Consider the following 7,874-nt stretch of genomic DNA (forward strand, 5'->3'; position numbering starts at 1 on the left):
CACTCCCTCTTTCCTAGAAGCCTTTCTTGATCTCCTTGGCTGGGGTAAAATTGGCTACTATCCATTCTCATAGTACCTTATGCCTCTCCACACTGGTTATCACTTGCAATTTTGTAAATTATTTGGTTAACATCTGACTGCTTCCCCGGCCTACAGGCCTGCAAGGGCAGGAACCATATCTGGGTATTTCCCGGGCCTAGCACAGTGCTTGGCATACAGTGGATGCTTAATAAAGATTTGTTGAATTCATGAAAAGTACATGTTTAGAGAAGAAATTCCTAGAGTTGTTTGGGTTAGTTCTGAAATCCTGTGTTTCAAAATCAGGACCTTATTCTACGTGGGGATGTGGGCAGCACTGAGACTGGTAAGGACCTTCCACACACACACTTATTCACCAGGAGAGCCAACAAACTGGCAAGCACAGAATAGGCCTGGTACAAAGGGTGGAATTGAGCAAGGACCTAGGACAGGGCAGGCACCAGCCTTGGCACAGAGCAGGGGAGGAGATGAGAGAGGAAGGGAGGAAGGAAAAGGAGAAGACACGTGTTGTACAAAACATGTTTTCATCACATCCTCCTGGGTGCCCTGGTCTCCAAGCCCCGATGGCACTTCCGTGCCTTAATGATGTCCTTAGGGGTTGAAACGGAGCTCCCTCAACCTCCCGCAGACATCTGCCAGCCACCTCTGAGTATGGCATAAGACATCCTCCCCAGTACCAGACTGGGCAGGGGAAAACTATCCATTCAGTGTCCTGATGCTGATGGGGAGAGGGTGAGAGTGAAAATTTGGGATGGGGCAATATAGCAAAGTCAAGGCAGGTGGGACAGGTATATGGATCCTTTCTCTCTCATGATCTCTCATTCTAGTCTTTGTGATGAGGGGAGCAAAGGAAGCCTATTCCTAGGGCCCCCAAGATACTATTTCTCGAAGTTGCCAGGGTGACCAAGTAGAGCCACCACAAACAGAGCAAAGCCTAGAAATAAAGATGACCCAAAAGAAAGAGAAATGAGGGGAACTCTCTTCACCAGTTTCCAGAGTGGGAGGCCCTCTTCAGAAGCCTCCTCCTGAAATCCCTGGATAGAAGACTGGCTTCATTGCAAGATGGAGAGAAGAATCTGAAACCTTCCAAATGCCTCTCTTCCTTGTTTCTTAGTCCTGTCTCAGCACTTTGTTTTGACTTCCAAACTGCTACAGCCACTAGACAGACCCCAGTCACTGGGTCCTGAGGAGGCCTGGCAATCCTGAAGGGCGGTTCTTCCTGGGCATCGCCTCCTGGCTGCTGTCCCTGGCTGGGGACCGAGGAGGTTTCCAGAAGGGCAGAGCCACAGTTACCAAGGTGGATGGATAGACGAACATTTACTAGCGACAAGGACAGGGGCAGACAGACTAACCAGGACAAAGAGGAGGGCAAAGAAATGGAATTCCAGACCTGCTCTCTCTTTCTAGGTGATTCTAAGTGTTTTGTCCCCCATTTTAGCTTCCCTGTCCCCATTTGCTACCCTAATTGCATAGTCTCAGAGCTCTTGGCCTGGAGACCAGCCCTTGAACCTCTCTAAGAAGGAGAAAGGGAAGAATTGAAAGAAGAGAAACCTAGCAGGGAGAGACCAAGCAGAGAGCGTGTCACAGGAGTTGGGAGGTGGTGGTTCCTGGTTTTGTGTTAAGATGCCCAGCTAGGGGCCTGGGAGGGAGTGGCATCCTCGCCTGGTTCATGAGGACAGGAGACTCATTCACTGTAAACCAAGTACAGATGTGCAGGGTGGGGCGTGGGGAAGCGGGGAATCAGGGCCACATTCACAAACCGCAGCTGGGCCCATCCTCCAGCTGCCACCCCCAGGGCAGGAGGGGTTAACTCTGCAGCCTCCTGGCAAGATCCCTGCCACACAGGCAGGGTGCCATCCCACCCCAGCCTGGAAGCCTGGGTCCAACTCCCTAACACCTGCCCCTCCCACACTGCTGAGAGCTGCTCCCAGGGTAACCAAGCAAAGTCAACAGCAGCCAGGCCACCTGGGGACGGGACCCTGGAGTACCTATTCCCAGCTCTTCCCACCCCTGGAGTGAAAGGGAGGGCCTTGTCTGCCCCCCACTGACGTCTTCTGTTCTCCAGAGATAGCCATAGTATGCCCCTTCTTTCCCCCTCTCCTTCATCTGACTCTGGCTACCAAAAGTGGCCTTTTTCAGAAGGGAGGACACTTGGTCCTCAGGGTGGCAGCGAGGACAGAGCAGAGTAATTCCAGTATGGAAAATGTGATGTGATCAGAAGTCCATGTCTCCATTGCTGGCCACCCCTGGGGATTGCCGAGAAGGTCCTTTGGGTGCCTCTTTCCAGCCTAGCCCAGCCTCTGCTACTGCTGCCCTTCTCCACTTTCTCACTCCCACTCCTAATCCCTGTGGGACTGCTTAAGGTCCATGCACAGAACTTGGACTTCAGACCCCTTCTTTTCTCTCGCTCTGTCCTCAGTAGAATAGAGACTGACACCCTGGGTTCCCATTCTAGGGCTGACAGTCTGTGGTGGTCATGATAAAGTCAGAGAATGTCTCTCTCAGACACTAACTGATTCTGGGTGAGCATGCGCACGCGCGCGTGCGCGCACACACACCCAGAGTCAACCACATTCGTGGCGCATCTACCAGGCAGGCAAGCGCTGGTTAAGGCAGACACACACCCTGGGCTAGGGCTTTCTCCCTCACACCCAGCCCAAGGCTCCTCCCACTCCCAGCACAGTTCCTCTTGCCCTCCTCCCCAGTCTCTCCCCCTCCAGATCCAAGCCTAAAGATGGGGATAACTTTGGCAGCCGGGGAGCCAGCTGCCCTAACTCCTGGAGCTTATTCAAGGCAGGGTGAAAGGGAGGAGGTCTTTGAGCCCAGGCCTCAGCACCCCTCACAATCCCCACTAGTTAAACCAGTTTGCTCCTGGGACCAAAGGACCATCTAGGGTAGGCAAGGGGAAGCAGAGACTACTTTGCTCTGCAGACGAAAGCTAAGCAAAGGGCAAAGACTGTGGCATCTGCTCTGGCATACCCCTGCCCTATCACTCCACCCCTTGGAGCAAGGGGATACAGCTCCCATTGCCTACTCTGGGGAGGTACCAGAGACTGGCCTCACTCAACCACAGCCTGACCAGAGAACTCAAACAGTACCCTCAGATGGCAGGAAGGGGGACAGTGCCAGAGAGAAAGGGTGGCATCATGGGCCCAGGACACTGACCTCTTCTGCCAGCCTTGCCCGGCCTCCCCGGGATGGAGCCACGGAAGCCCAGCAAATGGGAGGGGCAGAGAGACCCAGGCGTCCCGAGCCGCCCCGCCCAGCCCCCCTCCCACCACCCCCCGCCCCCCAGCCCCAGGGCACCGAGGAGGGAGCCGGGCAGGGGCAGGAGGCAGGGGAGGGAGGAGCGAGGGCGGGAGGGGGAGGAGGGAGCCGGGCTGGGAGGGAGGTGGGGGGGTGGGGAGGGAGAAAAAGAAAGAAAATATTTTCCGTGTCCCCGCCTGCAGAGTCAGTGTGCGGTTTGGGAGAAAATGTGTCGGATATTTTGGGGCGGTCACGTGGGCGGGCAGGCTCCGAGAGGCCCCGGGACAGTCCCAGCCTAGAGCCCGAGCCCCCCCAAAGCCCCCCATTACTCCGAGCCTCTGACACTGCGACGCTCCAACCCCGCGATCGCCCTACGCCGGGACCTCGGGGCTCCACGGCCTCCCTTTCTCCTCCTTTCCCCTCCAGGTGAGTCAGGAGGGGGAGCAGGCTCGCCCGCCCGGACGCCTGGGTCCTCCAGTGAGGTGGGCAGCGGGCGGGGGCGCCGAGGAGGACGCCAGCTCTTTTTCTCCCAGGGTTGGTCAGGCTGTCAGAAGGGTTTGAGGGTAGCTTCCTGCCCCGACTTGGGGGTCAGTCCTGATGTGGGAAGGGAATGGGGAAGATCTGAGACAAGCGGGGGCTTGGCTGGGCTTTATCGTTGCTCCATTTGGGTGAGGAGTGAGGGAGAGCATTTGAGGAAGAATCTTCAGCCAGAGGGCTTTTAGCCTAAGTTTATACAGAGAGTGTGAGGGAAGATAGGGTTCCCTCCTGTGGGGAAAGACCACTGCCTGCCCTCCCTCAGGATTCCCCTGGGAGCCTGAGGGGTGGATTTTTGGTCCAAGCTAGTCCAAGTTGCTCCTTCCCTAGTGGAATGGAACCGCTTGGACATCAGCAGGGCAAGGAAAGGGGTCCCTACCAGAGTGATCCTGGCCTTCTGGGTCCAAGGGTTTGGAGAGACAAGTGGATGGGATAGGGATCTTCGAAGTTTCCTTGAACCACAGTTTAGGATTCCCCATCTCTAGATGTGAGTGTGAGTTTTGGCTCCCTCCAGCTAAGGTTGGGGTGGGGGGGATCCTTGGATGTATTCTTGAGGGGAGCCTAAACAGAACAAAGGAAGAACAGGAAGACTGGGGCGGGGACCCAGGAGTCCTGGTCTGGAGCCCCATTGACGCTGTCTTTCTGTCTTTAGCAGTTACAGTCCAGTCCCCTCAACCTGACCCAGTATGTAGGAGGGAATCTCTGCAGGTGGCCAGAGGGTAAGAATGTGCATTGTTGGGGGTGGGGGGACAAGGGAGCCTGAGGAGGGGTCTAAAGAGCAAGAAGGAGAGATGACTGTGCCCTTTTGGGGACCACATCCAGGCAGTTGCAATCCCAGTCTTCAAGTCTGAGGCTCCTGCCTTTAGTTACTCCTCAGATACTGAGTTGGGGTTGAGGACCACAGGCAATGTCTCACATCCTTAAGGCAAGAAGAAAGAGGATAGGGGAGGGGGCAGGAGATAGTGTGCCTGGAGCTTGGGAATCCCAAATAGACAGACAGACAGACAGACAGACACACACACACACACACACAACGGAGGCTGTGGCTTAGAGCCTGGTAGGCAGCACAGTGCACACACCCCCACCCGGCACACCCCCACCCCTGGCTCAGAAAGCCACCTAACTGGCACCTCCAGTTCCCCCCTCTGCCCCACCCTGCCCATGCCCTCTGATGCCCACACACATTCCACTGGCATTGCCTGCCTGCCTGCCTCCTGGGCACTGCCCCTCCCTGGGGCCAGTGGGGTAGAGGGAGGGCACCTGGGGATGAGAGGTGGAGACTCAAGGGTCTGGACTCCTCCAAGGGTGGCACAAAGCCAGAAAAACGAGGCCCACTGCTGCCTCCTGGAGAGCAGGCTGGGGGCCCAGGCTAGAGCAGAGGATGCCTGGGTTCTCCGCCCAGGCTGGGGATGGGGTCATGGAAAAAGGTGGTCGTGTTTATACAGAGGGGAGGGGGGCAGCGGGTGGAGAGCAGCCGACAAGAGCAGCTTTGTTCCAGACTCTGGAGCCGGTAGGGCAGCAGGGAGACGCCCCCACCTCCATCCGGAAGCCCCCTTCATCCATGCCCTCCCTTCAACTCCACCTCAGCTCTAAGAGAAGCAGCTTTGTATGGGCCCCTTTCCCCTAGTCAGTCCCCGCTCAGTCTGAGGTGGCATCTTGGGAGGAGAGAAGTGTTCTTCTCTTCCATAGGTCTCCAAAAGACCCAAGGCATCCGGGTCCCTAGTTTAGGATATCCTTTTACTCTCTGTACCACAGTCTTCCATTCCTTGGACCCTTTCTCCGCCCTGACTTAAGACCCTCCCCTTCCCTTCCCAGCCAAGCAGAGAAACCAAGGCTCAGAAATAGGATGAATCTCTTTCTCCTTGTCTTCCCTCAACTCTCAAGTTCCTTCTCTGAGACAAGATAGAAGGAAGGCCAGGGAGAGCTGGGCTGTCCTTCACTCCTTATAGCTTCATTCCTTGGTAAGGACCAGGAGTCAGAGATATCCCTCTCTAAGACCCCCTCCTCCCAAATCCTTCTGCCCTATCCTTAAGCCTCTGTTTACCATCTGTAGGTGAGGAGCGGACAATGAGGCCTGGAGCACAGAGTGGGTCCCTAGTCCAAGTCAGGTTGGGGAAGATGGGGTGGGGGGGGCTCTAGTAGTGTCTCACCCTTGGCATTGGAAAGGTTAATCTACCTGGAATGTAGCCCAGCCTGTTGAGCTATGGCCCAGGGGCCTCAGGGGCCCCGGACTCCTGGCTCTACCTGGGCTTAATCAGGGATGAGGACTTCAGGGAATAGGGGAAAGAAGAGGAGTGGGACCCTGAGGGCTTGAAGCTCAGACTTTTTAGGGCCTGGGGAGACACTGGGCTGAAGAATCTGAGGCTGCTAGGGATATGGGTGTTGCCTAGTAAAGGGCAAGGGCTGCTTCATGCATTGAGACTGAGCGAAGGGTGGTGGTGTTGGGGGTCTGAGTTCCTATAACCGCCATGACAATTTACCCTTAGGAGCTTAAAGGCCAAAAGAGATGAGAAGTAGAAAAGGAAGAAAGAAAGAAAGAGGGAAAGAAGGAAAGAAAGGGAGGGAGGGACGGAGGGAGGAAGGAAGGAAGAAGACAGTAGAAAGAAAAAAGACAGTAGAGGTACACAGACTGAGAGATATTGACCTTAGAAGGAAAGAGATGCAGAAATACCTATCCCCTACCTCTTAGCCTGCCTGCCCTGTGGTCTCTATGTGTTTCACTCTCTTTTGGTCCTTCTCCACCCTTTTTCACCTCAGTCCATCATGGTTCTGGCTGGTAGAGGAGGTACCCAGGCTGGGGTAGCTCTCCTTCCCCAGCACCTAGCTCCTTAGAGAGGTGGGTGGTTCTGGGGCTCCTGGGAAAGCCAACCTTTCCCTTGTCAGAGCATCAGGAGAGGAATTACCTGCCTAGCCCTAGGATTCCTATTTCCTTTCTCCCTCTTTCTCCTCCTTCTCTCTTGGGCTCAGGTTAAAAATCTCAGGAGTCAAGCTACATTTGAGGGAGGGGAGTATGTAGGGAGGGCTTCTTTGAAACAGAGAGAAAAGGAGATGGAGAAGAAAAGTAAGCTGAGGACAAGGAGAGGAACTCTCTGGCATCATCCCTGGTCCACTGTGGGACTTCCATCGACATCTGTGGATTTGAAGTAGAGGGTACAAGAATGGTTAGGGAGAGATATAACTGGAGAGAGAGATAACTGGAGACAGAAAGAACTAGGAGTGGAAACTGGGACAGGGAATATTGAGGAAGACAGAGAGATGGAAATGCTAATTAAAAGAGAGGTATGGAGGAAGAGAAGATACAAACAGAAATAACATGAGACACATATAGCATTCAGCATGTGCCCTAGAATATTCTAAACACTTTACATATGTTAGATCGTTTAACCCTTATGAAGTGGGCCCTATTTTTATTCCCAATTGACAAATGAGTAAACTGAGGCACAGAGAGATTAAGTAACATGCCCAAGGTCCCACAGCTAGCCAAGTGGTAGGGATCAATTTCAGGAAGTCTGGCTCCAGAGTCCATGTTCCCAACCATTGCACTATACTCTCCAGAGAGGTATAGGGCCCCAAAGTTACAACAGAGGTATCTTTGCTTTCTCTACAATGGTAGAGAGTTTGAATCTTGACTCTACCACTTACAGCTCTGTGATTTTAAGCCAGTCACTTAACCTCAGTTTTCTCATCTGTGAAATGCTTTTGTTTATTTATTTTATTATGGTGACATTGGTTAACGAAATCCAGTAAGTTTCAGGTATACAATTTAACAGTAAGGCATATATTCATCTGCAAAATGGGAATTATAATTCCTACTTCATGAGATTGATGTGAGGGTTAAATTAAATGTCTAGCCCAGTTGTGGTGCTTATTGGTCACTTTTCAGCTTAAGAGCTTTCTTTGCCAGGAGTCCTAAGACCATCATTCACCTTGGAAACCCAGTTTACCTTTCCTTGAAAAGGTTCTTTGAGCCTGCCTAAGCATCTGCCCTGCCTTCTCCCCCTTGGGCTCTGAGCCAGGGCAGTATAAACCCTAGCAGCACAGAGGGAAGAGACTTC

At 53.7% G+C, this 7,874-nt stretch overlaps 1 protein-coding gene and 1 long non-coding RNA gene across 5 annotated transcripts in view; one reads left to right on the forward strand and one right to left on the reverse strand.

Moving 5' to 3' along the window:
- Nucleotides 1-3,234, reverse strand: part of LOC112478470 — a 10,079-nt gene extending 6,845 nt beyond the window's left edge. Inside the window, exon 1 of the long non-coding RNA XR_003045852.1 lies at nt 3,205-3,234. This is a non-coding gene — a long non-coding RNA (uncharacterized LOC112478470). The remainder of the gene's footprint in view (nt 1-3,204) is intronic.
- Nucleotides 3,235-3,424: 190 nt separating this feature from the next.
- RARG (retinoic acid receptor gamma) overlaps nt 3,425-7,874 on the forward strand; it is a 21,168-nt gene continuing 16,718 nt past the window's right edge. For 2 of the 4 annotated variants that reach the window (XM_006904534.1, XM_025045225.1), the window contains exons 1-2: nt 3,425-3,711; nt 4,472-4,538. The gene's annotated coding sequence lies outside the window, so the exon portion shown is untranslated. The remainder of the gene's footprint in view (nt 3,712-4,471; nt 4,539-7,874) is intronic. The other 2 variants (XM_015588646.2, XM_025045226.1) reach the window with 2 other exon arrangements.

The sequence above is a fragment of the Pteropus alecto genome, unplaced genomic scaffold (genome assembly GCF_000325575.1).
Source record: "Pteropus alecto unplaced genomic scaffold, ASM32557v1 scaffold220, whole genome shotgun sequence".
Taxonomy (NCBI): domain Eukaryota; kingdom Metazoa; phylum Chordata; class Mammalia; order Chiroptera; family Pteropodidae; genus Pteropus; species Pteropus alecto.